This window comes from Ascaphus truei, chromosome 7, assembly GCF_040206685.1.
Source record: "Ascaphus truei isolate aAscTru1 chromosome 7, aAscTru1.hap1, whole genome shotgun sequence".
NCBI classification, from domain to species: Eukaryota; Metazoa; Chordata; class Amphibia; order Anura; family Ascaphidae; genus Ascaphus; species Ascaphus truei.
In genome coordinates, this window is record NC_134489.1 from 40,873,210 (window position 1) to 40,886,770 (window position 13,561).

Below are 13,561 nucleotides of genomic sequence, written 5' to 3' on the forward strand. Positions count from 1 at the left end.
GGCAGCATACAGGTGAGGTGGGGGTTTCCAGGCAGGCACACACCATCGGCTCACCCACTGGACTCCATTATCCACATAACATTTATTTTGCATTATACCGTTTTATGGACATATGTTTTTCTTCTTTTATGGACTTTCTTGTTTGCTGAGAGCATCACCGGGGGGTAGCTACCCCCACTTTCTACCTCACCTGTACTTAATATTAAGGATAGGGTTACAAAAGGTTTATAAACGGTTGTCCACCCTTTATCCTGTGTTGTTCTTCTAACCCATCTTGATTGCTGAGAGAAATGCTATGCAATGTCTACATGCAAGGTCTTTTCATGGCTTTTCGTGTCTTGGGATGATGAAGTATGTTGTATGAACTGTCAGTCCAGATGTGACTGTTTCATCATTTCCATCTTTAAGTAAGTGTCTATATTTTGCCTGTTATTTGTATATTTTGTGTGTTCACCTTTATCAAGGAATAAATTATATTTTATCATATCTAAGTCTCGTCCCAGTTCAACCCAGTTATATATATATTATATATATATATTGGTGTAAATTGCAGCCTGTCATAAGTCACCGTGACACACAGACACGATAATATACTGTACATAGTGTACACACACACAGACACACTGATATACACAGTGTGCGCACACCCAATGATATACACCGTGCCATACTCTATACCAGGGCTCTTCAACTGGAGCCCACAAAGGGTATTGAAGGGATCCTCAGACTGTTATGCAATTATCAGGAACAAAGTGCAGCTTTCCCCCACAAACTCATGTGTAAGTTAAGGGAATATACATCGATAGGGTACACGTGTGAGTTAAGGCAATATACATATATAGGGTACACTTGTGAGTTAAGGTGATATATATATATATATGGTTCACGTGTGAGTTAAGGCAATATACATATATAGGGTACGTGTGAGTTAAGGCAATATACAGGGTACACTTGTGAGTTAGGGCGATATACATACATATGGTACACATGTGAGTTAAGGCTATATACATACAGTATATAGGGTACATGTGTGAGTTAATGGGATATACATATATAGGGTACCCATGTGAGTTAAGGGGATATAGATATATATATATATATATATATTTATAGGGTACACGTGAGTTAAGGGGGTATACATATATAGGGTACACATGTGAGTTAAGGCGATATACATACAGTGGTGTGAAAAAGAAAGTACACCCTCTTTGAATTCTATGGTTTTACATATCAGGACATAATAACAATCATCTGTTCCTTAGCAGGTCTTAAAATTAGGTAAATGCAACCTCAGATGAACAACACATGACATATTACACCGTGTCATGATTTATTTAACAAAAATAAAGCCAAAATGGAGAAGCCACGTGTGAAAAACTAAGTATACCTTATCATTCAATAGCTTATAGAACCACCTTTAGCAGCAATAACTTGAAGTAATCGTTTTCTGTATGAATTTATCAGTCTCTCACATCGTTGTGGAGGAATTTTGGCCCACTCTTCTTTACAACGTTGCTTCAGTTCATTGAGGTTTGTGGGCACTTGTTTATGCACAGCTGTCTTAAGGTCCTGCCACAGCATTTCAATCAGGTTGAGGTCTGGACTTTGACTGGGCCATTGCAACACCTTGATTCTTTTCCTTTTCAGCAATTCTGATGTAGATTTGCTGGTGTGCTTGGGATCATTGTCCTGTTGCATGACCCAATTTCGGCCAAGCTTCAGCTGTCGGACAGATGGCCTCACATTTGACTCTAGAATACTTTGGTATACAGAGGAGTTCTTGGTCGATTCAATGACTACAAGGTTCCCAGATCCTGTGGCTGCAAAACAAGCCCAAATCATCACCCTTCCACCAACGTGCTTGACAGTTGGTATGAGGTGTTTGTGCTGATATGCTGTTTTTGGTTTTCGCCAAATGTGGCGATGTGCATTATGGCCAAACATCTCCACTTTGGTCTCGTCTGTCCAAAGGAAATTGTTCCAGAAGTCTTGTGGTTTGTTCAGAGGCAACTTTGCAAACCTAAGTCGTGCTGCCATGTTCTTTTTTGAGAGAAGAGTCTTTCCCCTGGCAACCCTTCCAAACAAACCATACTTGTTCAGTCTTTTCTAATTGCACTGTCATGAACTTTAACATTTAACATGCTAACTGAGGCCTGTAGAGTCTGAGATGTAACTCTTGTTTTTTTTTGCAATTTCTCTGAGCATTGCACGGTCTGACCTTGGGGTGAATTTGCAGGGACGTCCACTCCTGGGAAGATTGGCAACTGTCTTGAATGTTTTCCACTTTTGAATAATCTTTCTCACTGTAGAATGATGGACCTTAAATTGTTTGTAAATGGCCACATAACCCTTCCCAGATTGATGGGCAGCAACAAATGCTTCTCTAAGATCATTGCTGATGTCTTTCCTCCTTGGCATTGCGTTAACACACACCTGAATGCTCCAGACCAGCAAACTGCTAAAACGTCAGCTTTTATAGAGGTGGTCACACTTGCTGGTGATCAATTAATCAAGGGCATTTGATTAGCAGCACCTGTCTGCTACTTAGCATCTTAATTCCTATGGAAGCAGTAATGGTGTACTTAGTTTCACACATGGCTTCTCCATTTTGGCTTTATTTTTGTTAAATAGATCATGACACGGTGTAATATGTCATGTGTTGTTGTTCCTCTGAGGTTGTATTTACCTAATTTTAAGACCTGCTAAGGAACAGATGATTGTTATTATGTCCTGATATGTAAAACTATAGAATTCAAAGAGGGTGTACTTTCTTTTTCACACAACTGTATATAGGGTACACGTGTGAGGTAACGTGATATACATATTTAGGGTACACGTGTGACGTAAGGTGATATACATATTTATGTGCTTTGTGCTACAAGCCCCTTTGGCGCTGACACGGTTAAATAATCGCCATGCTATGCTGGATACATGTAGAGCGGCTTTGTGTGGTGCGGGAGCTAATTCACTTTATACCACTGGGTGGTGCTGTTAATGTACTTTCTCAACCCTGCATATTGGCTAATGCCCGGGAAATAATTATAGCAAAGAAACGCACACAGCCAACTGCACATGTATGTATTGTATTGTATTGTATGTCTTTATTTATATAGCGCCATTAATGTACATAGCGCTTCACAGTAGTAATACATGGGGCAATCAAATAAATAACAGATAATATAAATAACAGATCATGGGAATAAGTGCTTTAGACATAAAAGTAACATTTCGGAAGAGGAGTCCCTGCCCCGAGGAGCTTACAGTCTAATTGGTAGGTAGAACGTACAGAGACAGTATGTTTATATAGCACCATCCAGGTACACAGTATGTATGTGTATATATTTATATAGCACCATCCAGGTACACAGTATGTATGTGTATATGTTTATATAGCACCATCCAGGTACATAGTATGTATGTATATATATTTATATAGCACCATCCAGGTACACAGTATGTATGTATATATATTTATATAGCACCATCCAGGTACACAGTATGTATGTATATATATTTATATAGCACCATCCAGGTACATAGCGCTTTACAATGCACGTGACATAATATTCTAACACATGATGGGAATAAGCGCTTCAGACCTAAAACAATAGGAAAAGGAATCCCTGCCCCGAAGAGCTTACAATCTAAGTACTTGGATAATTAACCCCATCTCTGCCACCCTTCCACCACCTTACAACATAAATGGCTTGGACGCCTTCAATGCCCATAGCAAGCAATGCAAGAGTTAAATGGTTCCCCACATTGTTGCTATTGCCTGACCTGAGGAAGAGAGGGGCTCCTGGAAGCTTGTCTTATAATATCCCTACCACCTAATACAGAGGTACTTATTTACTCTGCCCTATCGCAGACGGGCTAACACACCTATTTCTACTTAATCCATATAAGTGAGCTGCATGTTCCCGGGCGAGTCTCTTATTTTGGGTTCTCTGTACACTGAAAACAGTATTTTGCATTTTTATGTTGAAGAGCTGACACTCTAATGCTGCCTGCAATGTTGGAAGTGGGATTCGAACCGGCTCTTCCCGTTCACAGGCCGCGGCGTTCACACGAAGAGGCTTATTCTATATCCACGAAGCAGCCAATCGCGCCGTATTCAGCTGAAGTTTCCCATTGAATTCAATAGGGAATTGTGTCCGATAACGACCGACCGGAGAAGCCTCCTCCGCGGACACCGGATAAACCCCTCAGACTCGCATTAGTCTTCCAAACAAATGACTTCCTGCAAACACCGGGGACTTTTATTCACCGTAAAGAATATTTACTAGCGGGAAAAGGCGCCTCGTAAGTTATACACCGTGTTTTGCTGGAAACCTAACCAAAGAAAAAAAATCATTGATATCTAAACTACAATAAATAATTATACTTTAAAAAGAAAGAAAATTAAAAAAAAACACTTTCTCCTCCATTAGTTTCCCAGCCAAATCTTACTAATTCTGTGAGCACTTTATGGGGGTTTCTGCTGATCCCCAAAACACGCACCGAGTCTTTGCAAAGGACCAAGTTTAAGACTGAGACGTTGAGCCTTTGAATGAAACTTTTATTGTCATTTTCTCACAAGTCCTCTGGAGTTTCCTGTTTTGCTTTAGATCCGATTGGGCTTTTTTGAGCCCCAAAAACACAGCACCAGAGTATGTGTCACCCACTCCCCCCTTATTCCTCCCAATTCCTGGGACGCCCGGAGGACGGGGGCTGCGTTTGCCGTTTGGGGAGTGGAGCTCGGGGAGTCGGGATGTGCAGGGGCTTTAGCATTTTTCACAGAGGTTGTCACGGCCTTCTCCCTAAAGTCTGCCCCCTCCCATGTGTTACCATAAAATACAGTGACCAGATAACGTCACCGTCTATATTTATCCTGTGATATCACGGCCAAGTAACTGGGATGCGTCCCTTGTTCTGCTTGACCCCTTCAGTGCTGAAGAGGTGCGACCTGCATCGCTCTGCACATCCCAGACATACATTGGCTGCTGGCTGCCTGGTGCTGAAGATGCTTTCAACCATTATCACCTAGCATACAGTGCTCCCACCGCAGCAAGGGATTCTGGGAAATGACATGCAAATGAGCACACAATGTGCCCTTTGCCTGAAAAGCCATTAACAGTGTGTGTGTGTGTGTGTGTGTGTGTGTGTATATATATATATATATATATACAGTGGTCGACAAATCACAAAAAAATCTACTCGCCACCTAGTACCACACGTATGCTGCTTGGGCCAATAGGAGCTCGCCACGATGTTAAATCCACTCGCCCGGGGCGTGCAAATGTATAGGTTTGTCGAACACTGTATATATATATATATATATATATATATATATTTAAAGTACATGACATACTATATTTCCCTTGATCCTCCTTATTTCAGCGTTCACCATTTACTCCTCCAGAGTTTTTCTTCTGAGGAGAAACCCTGATATAATGAATGAATAAATGTGTATACGTGTGCGTGCGTCTCATTAAAGAAGCAATGTGTGCGCGTTTTAGTATTATTTGTTAACATAGGATTGAAGCAGGGGGTTTCTGGAGCTGAACCCTGTTCATTTCCACTCGGGGGACCCCCTGCTTCCCGAAATACTTGCCTCCAAAGTGGGTACCGGCAAAGTTTGAAAGCTCCCGCGTCACGCCGGCCAATAGGAAGCTGCACCTGATGACATCACAGCTTCCCATTGGCCCGGAGAGCGCGGGAGCTATGAAACTCCGCCATCACGTGATCCCTGGGAGCAGAGAGGCTACCGGCACTGGCTACTGAGGTAAGAATCTCTGGCTATAACGAAAGAATGAATGTGTATACGTGTGCGTGCGTTTCATTAAAGAAGCAATGCGTACGCTTATTTTATTTTTTTAGTATTATTTGTTAACATAGGTTTGAAGCAGGGGGTTCCCGGAGCTGAAATTGGTGGGGTTCAGCACCAGGGACCCCCTGCTTCAGTGTCAGTGACACAGTCCGCAAGCACATTACATTGTGGGTGTAACCACCAGAAGAAAATGTAATATACCGACAATATAAATATCACATTTACAGCGAGATTTCTACACTGGAGATACTCCTAAAACAAATAAGAAGCCAGATTTCTCTCGGATTATTCAGAGCTAAAATTAACAAGACACTGCCATTTTTTTAAATAAAAGTGTATATATTGGGCAGTGCGAGTGGAACGTCTGCAGCTCGGCGAATATATATACCCACTCGGAACATTCTCTTTCTCTCCGCGTTCTTCATTCTGTTAGAAACGCGAGGCCTGTTTCCTTGCCATTACTCCTAAACTTTGCACAATACGATTATATTTGGTTTGCGTTCGCTTAATATTTACATAACCGCCTGCAAAGAACTTTTCTCTACCCTTCTCCAAATGGCTATTTATTCCAGGAGACGGCGGCACGAAAAATAAAACCTTCTATTTCCATTGTATTTATGGGGGGGAGGAGGGGTTCACTCCTGATCCTTAAATTCTATTTGTAGTTATTCACAGCTGATAAACCAGAACAAATATATCAGCATTCCTATTGCCCAAATGTTTCCGTGTGAGTTCTTCTGCGCAGGGGGATAGATAGAAATGGCTTCACGTGGGTATTATGCAGGACAGTAGGTTAATACTTCACATAAACTTTGCACGCGATTTTTGGGAGTCTTTTTATTCGTGTTTTTTTTTACATTTTTTTTTTTTTAGACAAGCGCTAAGTGGAATATTTGAAAGGTGATGTCTCAAAGTTTGTATGTGTAACTGTTGCCATTTTCTTATACTTTTTTCGTGCCGATGAAATTCGCCAGGTCCGAGATGACATTCACCTGAAGTGACTTTCGTCACGTAAGGCAGCACTGCACAAAGTGGGGGGCACGCCCCCGAGAATTTTTAGGAGGGGGGGGTGCGGCGGTTCCCTAGGCCCCGCGCTCTTCCCCACGGCATTTTTAATAAAATGCCAGGGGGGGAGGCGTTAGGCCTCTGTAACTCGCTTACCTGGTCTCTGCAGGGTCTTCGGCGATGCGTTGCCATGGCAATGCGGCGCAAATGACGCTGCGGGGTCATGTGACGTCACGCGTCGCCATGGCAATGAGCGTCAAATGATGCTGCGGGGTCACGTGATGTGACATAACATGACCCGCGAGTCCTTAGGGGAGAGGGGGCGTGAACGCTGCGGTTCCCGGGTAGGGGGGCAAGTTTGCGCACCCCTGGCGTAAGGAACGGAAATATTGCCAGGAAGAAGAGCGGTGGTTTTGCATCGTGTTATAAGACAATGGTGGCCAACTTCCTTCCTCAAGACCCCTTCAACAGGTCAGGTTTTCAGAATACCCCAGCTTCACAACTGACCCATTGATTGAGCCACCTGTGCTGAAGCAGGGATATAGGAAAACCTGTATGAAGCAGGAAAACCTGACCTGTTGGAGGGGTCTTGATGACTAGAGTTGAGAAGGCCTTTTATGAGGGAAAATGCCTAATTTTGATCCTTTTTTATACATGATCTGTTTCGGGATGCTGTTTCGGGGTGCTGCTTCGGGGTGCTGATTTGGGGTGGCTGCCTTCCGTTCCCGTGGTTGTCTAGATTCCCAAACCGCACGTGTGGTTGGGCGGGTCACCTTACCAACCTGACCACGGATTCTTTTTGCAATTTGAAGACATTTCAAGTGTCAGTGATTTGAAGTGAGCGTCAAACATGTATTGTGTATACTGTACTAGCTGAATTACCCGGCGTTGCCCGGGATGTAATTTTGGGGGGGCGGGCGACAGGGTTGGGCTTCCCCCCCCCTTGACAGCTAGGTGGGTGACTGAGTTGACTGAGTGTGTCGGTGACTGTGTGGGTGGGTGACACTTGACTTAGTGGGTGGGTGGTTGACTGAGTGGGTGGGTGACTTTGGGTCGGTGGGTGGGTGGGTGACTTTGGGTGGGTGGGTGACTTGACTTTGGGTCGGTGGGTGGGTGACTTTGGGTCGGTGGGTGGGTGGGTGACTTTGGGTGGGTGACTTTGGGTCAGTGGGTGGGTGGGTGACTTTGGGTGGGTGACTTTGGGTGCGTGGGTGGGTGACTTTGGGTGGGTGGGTGACTTTGGGTCGGTGGGCGGGTGGGTGACTTTGGGTCGGTGGGCGGTTGGGTGACTTTGGGTCGGTGGGTGGGTGACTTTGGGTCAGTGGGTGGGTGGGTGACTTTGGGTCGGTGGGCGGGTGGGTGACTTTGGGTCGGTGGGTGGGTGACTTTGGGTCGGTGGGCGGGTGGGTGACTTTGGGTCGGTGGGCGGGTGGGTGACGTTTGGTCGGTGGGCGGGTGGGTGGGTGATTTTGGCTCGGTGGGTGGGTGACTTTGGATCGGTGGGTGGGTGACTTTGGATCGGTGGGTGGGTGACTTTGGGTGGATGGGTGGGTGACTTTGGATCGGTGGGTGGGTGACTTTGGGTCGGTGCCTGACTTGACTTTGGGTCGGTGGGTAGGTGACTTTGGGTGGGTGGGTGACTTTGGGTCGGTGGGTGACTTTGGGTCGGTGGGTGGGTCGGTGACGGTGACTTTTTCTGGGTCAGTGACTGTGTTCAGTGACTGGGTGGGTCAGTGACTGGGTTCGGTGGGTCAGTGACTGGGTTGGGTGGGTGAGTGAGTGGGTGGGTGGGGTCGGTGAGTGGGTGGGGTCGGTGAGTGGGTGGGGTCGGTGACTGACTGAATGGGTGGGTGGTTTTGGGTGACTGACTGAATGGGTGGGTGAGTGGGTGACTGAATGGGTGGGTGAGTGGATGACTGAATGGGTAGGTGAGTGGGTGGATGGGTGACTGACTGACTGGGTGGGTGGGTGACTGACTGGGTGGGTTGGTGGGTGACTGACTTTGACTGAGTGAGTGGGTGGCTGAGTGAGTGGGTGAGTGGGTGGCAGAGTGAGTGGGTGGCTGAGTGAGTGGGTGACTGAGTGAGTGGGTGACTGAGTGAGTGAGTGACTGATTGGGTGACTGAGTGAGTGGGTGACTGAGTGAATGGGTGACTGAGTGAGTGGGTGACTGAGTGAGTGGGTGACTGGGTGAAAGTGGGTGGGTGAGTGGGTGAATGTGTGGGTGGGTGGGTGGTTGACTTTGACTGGGTGACAGTGGGTGGGTGGGAGACGGTGGGTAACTGGGTGACAGTGCGTGGGTGGGAGACGGTGGGTGACTTACCTTGACCGGGTGGTGGTTCCTGGCGGCAGACGGTTCCTCTCCTGGCCCTGATATCCCCGCGGCATCTGGCTGGGGCAGGAGGTGGGTTCAGGAAGTTGGTGGGGGCAAGAGTGGCAGGAGACCCGCGCCGCGCTTCCCCTCCGTTCCTCGTTGGGAGCGAGGGGGGAGGAGCCTGGAATTTGCTGCTGAGCAGGAGGGCCGCGCCGCGCTTCCCCTCCGGCCGGGAGCCGGTGCAGGGCGGCGCACGTGAGGGTGATGGTGCGGCTGGGGATGTTGCGGAGCGTCCGGGTTTGGGTGAGGTGGGGGAGAGAGTGAGGGGCACTGGGAGAGGAGGGGGGGGTGGAAGGTGAGCTGCGGTCCAGCTGACGGGGGAGAGTGAGGCCAAGCAAGGTCAAACCTCAACAGTGTGTGTGTGTGTGTGTGTGTGTGTGTGTGTGTGTGTGTGTGTGTGTGTGTGTGTGTGTCGGAGGCGCACGTGGTCACGGTGTGAGGAGAGTGTGCGTGTGTGTCTCTCCTCCCTGCCTGGCTCCTCCCCGCCTGGCCCGCAGGCCAATGAGCTGTCCAGCAGACATACACACACAAACATTATTTGAGACTTATATATATAGATGTGCACTATATGTACTGTACAGTATATGTGAATGCGTACGGGAGTATGCATGTTTATAGGCACTATTCCCTGCTAACATTCTTTATATAGATATCCAGACATTAGAATAGTTAAAGTGGGTTATATAGTACTTTTGCTACATTGTAACTGGGGGCGAACTTCTTACTGTAAACGTGCTGATTTAGAGGGAGTAGGGGGTGTGATACCTTTTACTGGACCAATAAGTTGTTGAAATGTTACAAGCTTTCCCACCTCTCAGGGTCCTTCATTGGGTCCCATCCCTCTCTAATAGCGCGTCTGAGATCAGATGCATTGTACTGCTGCGGCACAGTTTATTCGAGCATTTGCCCGTTCTGTGCCGCAGCAGTAGCCTGGCGCGCGCCCGAGAGTGACGGGCGCGCGCCGAAGCAGCGGAAGAGCGCCCTCCGATCGGGGCGCTCTCCCTACCGCTGCCGGGTCCGCCGGGTCCCCCGGAACCCCCTGCCGCTGTCCCGCGATCGCGGGACACCAGGGCTCCCTCGGGGAGCCCCTGGACGCGCGTGCAGGGGGCGCACGCTCCCGAAGACGCGTGACCGCGCGTCTATGACGCGCGGCACGCCGAGGGGCGGCCACTAGCAAGCCGGGAAATCTCCCGGCTTGCGGATCTGGCCGCAGTGTAATAAACTGTGTCGCCAGTGTAAGGAACCCCAACCCTCTCTAATAGCACGTCTGAGATCAGATGCATTGTAAGGAACCCCAACCCTCTCTAATAGCGTGTCTGAGATCTAATGCATTGTAAGGAACCCCAACCCTCTCTAATAGCGCGTCTGAGATCAGATGCATTGTAAGGAACCCCAACCCTCTCTAATAGCGCGTCTGAGATCTGAGGCATTGTAAGGAACCCCAACCCTCTCTAATAGCGCGTCTGAGATCCTGATGCATTGTAAATTCTTCTGTATTTGGTATCATAAATTACCTAAATGTTGCAGGGAACCCTTTAGGGATGCTCGCGGAACCCAAAGGTTCCCAAGAACGCCGGTTGAAAAACACTGCTCTAGACAAATGTTTGCAGTGAGTAAAGGTATTTCTCCTCATACCATGAGTTAGGCATCTCTGCTCATTAACAAGTCACATTGAAGAAACTGTACCAAAAAGGATATGTGAAAGGTGTCTATTGAAAAGATATCTATATATATATATATTTAGGCACTGTACCGTGTATTCGTGTCATAGGATGTAGCACTGGGCTCTGTCTGTGTTTCATGTTCTGTCTCTGGTTTTAAGTATATATTGCCATGCTCAGTAGCACTCCTCTTTGACACTTATACGCATATATATATGTTGTGGTTATTTTGGGGGTTCAATATGAGCCTACATGGGTCCTGTATGTAGTACAGGGATACACAATGAAGCGTCATCTGACGCGAAACGCATTGAGGCATAGAGTTGATACGTTCCATGATGCATGGCGCTGTGCCGACGGACGCCTGAAGTCAGCACTCACCCACGAGGACGCTGCGACTCTCTACCTGCCTGCGGTGCCTCCTACGTTATACCAGGACTCCCTTGAACTTGGGGTTACCCCAAGTGTGTGGGAACGCCCCTCAACCTTCAGCTGGGACTACGTTTATGACAACATCGGAGTCCTGCAACGGGGGCGATCGGAACATTTTTTATCTGCAAGTTTTATATTATTTTTTACATAAAGCATCTAATAATTTTTATTGATATTGTCTCTCCGTGCGTTTTCTTTTATGTTTTAGTGTTAGTATTGGCCCCGTTGAACACAGTAGCATGTTACCCTGCAGGAGGGACACTCCAAAGGAGCATTAGGAGATCAGACAGTCAGCGCGCACCATCACCAACCAGAGTACAGGGGCGCGCAAACTGGGAGAGTGTTTTTTGGCGTGCGCGGTGGTTAGAGGCCCCACGCTCTGCAGCGCGAGGCCTCTGTAACTCACATACCTGCATTCAGGCGGCTTCGGGCGATGCGTCGCCATGGCAACACGTGACGTGATGTCACATGACCCCGCGGCATCATTTGACAATAGATTAAAGATAAAGGGGGTGAGCGACACTGAGGGAGAACAGGCAGGGGGCGCAGCGCAGAACCTTTACACATCCCTGGGTTAGAACATCGGTGCACACGGGCGCAATCTATTTCCCTGCGCCAAAAAAGCCATTTGCAACACTTTGTGCATAAGCTCCTATAAGTACCAAAGAAACAAACAATGGCTTTTAATGGGATTTTATTACATTTGATAAGCGAGGGCCTATTTCCCCCAGATTTGCAACCGAGAGCTTTCTTAATACATGGTCTCCAAGAAGTCAAAGTCAGTCAGATGTCCACTGAATTATCTACCACAGGGCGGCCAACTCCAGTCCTCAAGGGCAACCAACAGGTCAGGTTTAAAGGATAACCCTGCTTCAGCACAGGTGGCTCAAGCAGTGTCTCAGTCAAAGACTGACCCACTGATTGAGCCAGCTGTGCTGAACCTGGAACTGATTCCGCCATCTGTGCTGAAGCTGGGACTGATCCCGCCATCTGTGCTGAAGCAGGAATATCCTTAAAAGCTGACCTGTTGGTGGCCCTTGAGGACTGAAGTTGGCCGCCCCTGGTCTATATCGTTTGCAAATATAAGGCAGAGACAAGTTTAACCCACCGTGTTGTCGTTATCCAGCTGATACATTGGGATTAAAGGCAATTCTGATGAAGGTCGATTGAAGGGTGGAAACCGTGATGCTTTAAATAGTGCTTCCCCCCCCCCCCCCCCCTCACTCCCTTCATTTCCAATACTAGCCCACAATGGAGCCATTAAAATCCATGGACGCAGGTTTCTGTGAATGTGGCTGGGACAATGGGCTCTGCTGCCATCCTCAGTGCCCAGGCCATGCAGGGTGTTAATGTGCGTCCAGCGCATGTGACCCTCGCTCTCCCACTGATGTTGACATTGAGGATCCAGGCAGCCCTGGACAATACAAACACGCGTCGTATCTGAGCAATACCACCTCCATGGGGTTAAGTATCTGCCATGCTGGGGCCTGCATTCATCACCATGACAAGGGAGTCATGCCATTCCTACCACCATCTGCCTTCCCCGTGACCATGCCGAGGTCATTGCAACTGCCACGGTGGTGGGTATGCCAGGATGCCGCTGCCAGTGTATCCCATTTGGCAATTTGCAGGGGTAACTCTGGGACTAGAGACGGCGTTATCAGCAGCACAAGACAACGGTGGTCAACTGCTTGAGGTGTTAGTATAGAATAGGGGCGGGGGCTCCCAATATCTGTATAGTCCCACCCCCTCATTCTGTATTCAGTGCACACAAATGTCAAAGATTAGGAACCCCTTAAAAATCCTGTGCAAAGAATACGTTTTCCACAGTTTTCCTGCAGCAATAACCCAACTCACCGTCATTGTGTCACTAGCCATTACTCGATGTCTTTGTCCCTCGTCACTCCGGGCACCTGGAAAACCTTGATCTAGAGCAGGGGCGGCTAACTCCAGGCAGCAAAGGCCACCAACAGCTCAGGTTTTCAGGATCTCTCTGCTTCAGCACAGGTGGCTCAAAGTCGAAGACAGAGCCATCTGTGCTGAAGCTGGGACCGATTCAGTTCCAGCTTCAGCACAAGTGGCTCAATCAGTCCCAGCAGCCACCTGCGTTGAAGCAGGGATATCCCAAAAACCTGACCTGTTGGTGGCCCTCGAGGACTGGAGTTGGCCTCAACTGATCTAGACTTATCTCCAACTCGTTTGCACTATTTAGTGCGTCTGTTGAGTGACCCCCATGGGGCCAAAACTAGGGGTTACATTTTATACTATGGTAATGTATGC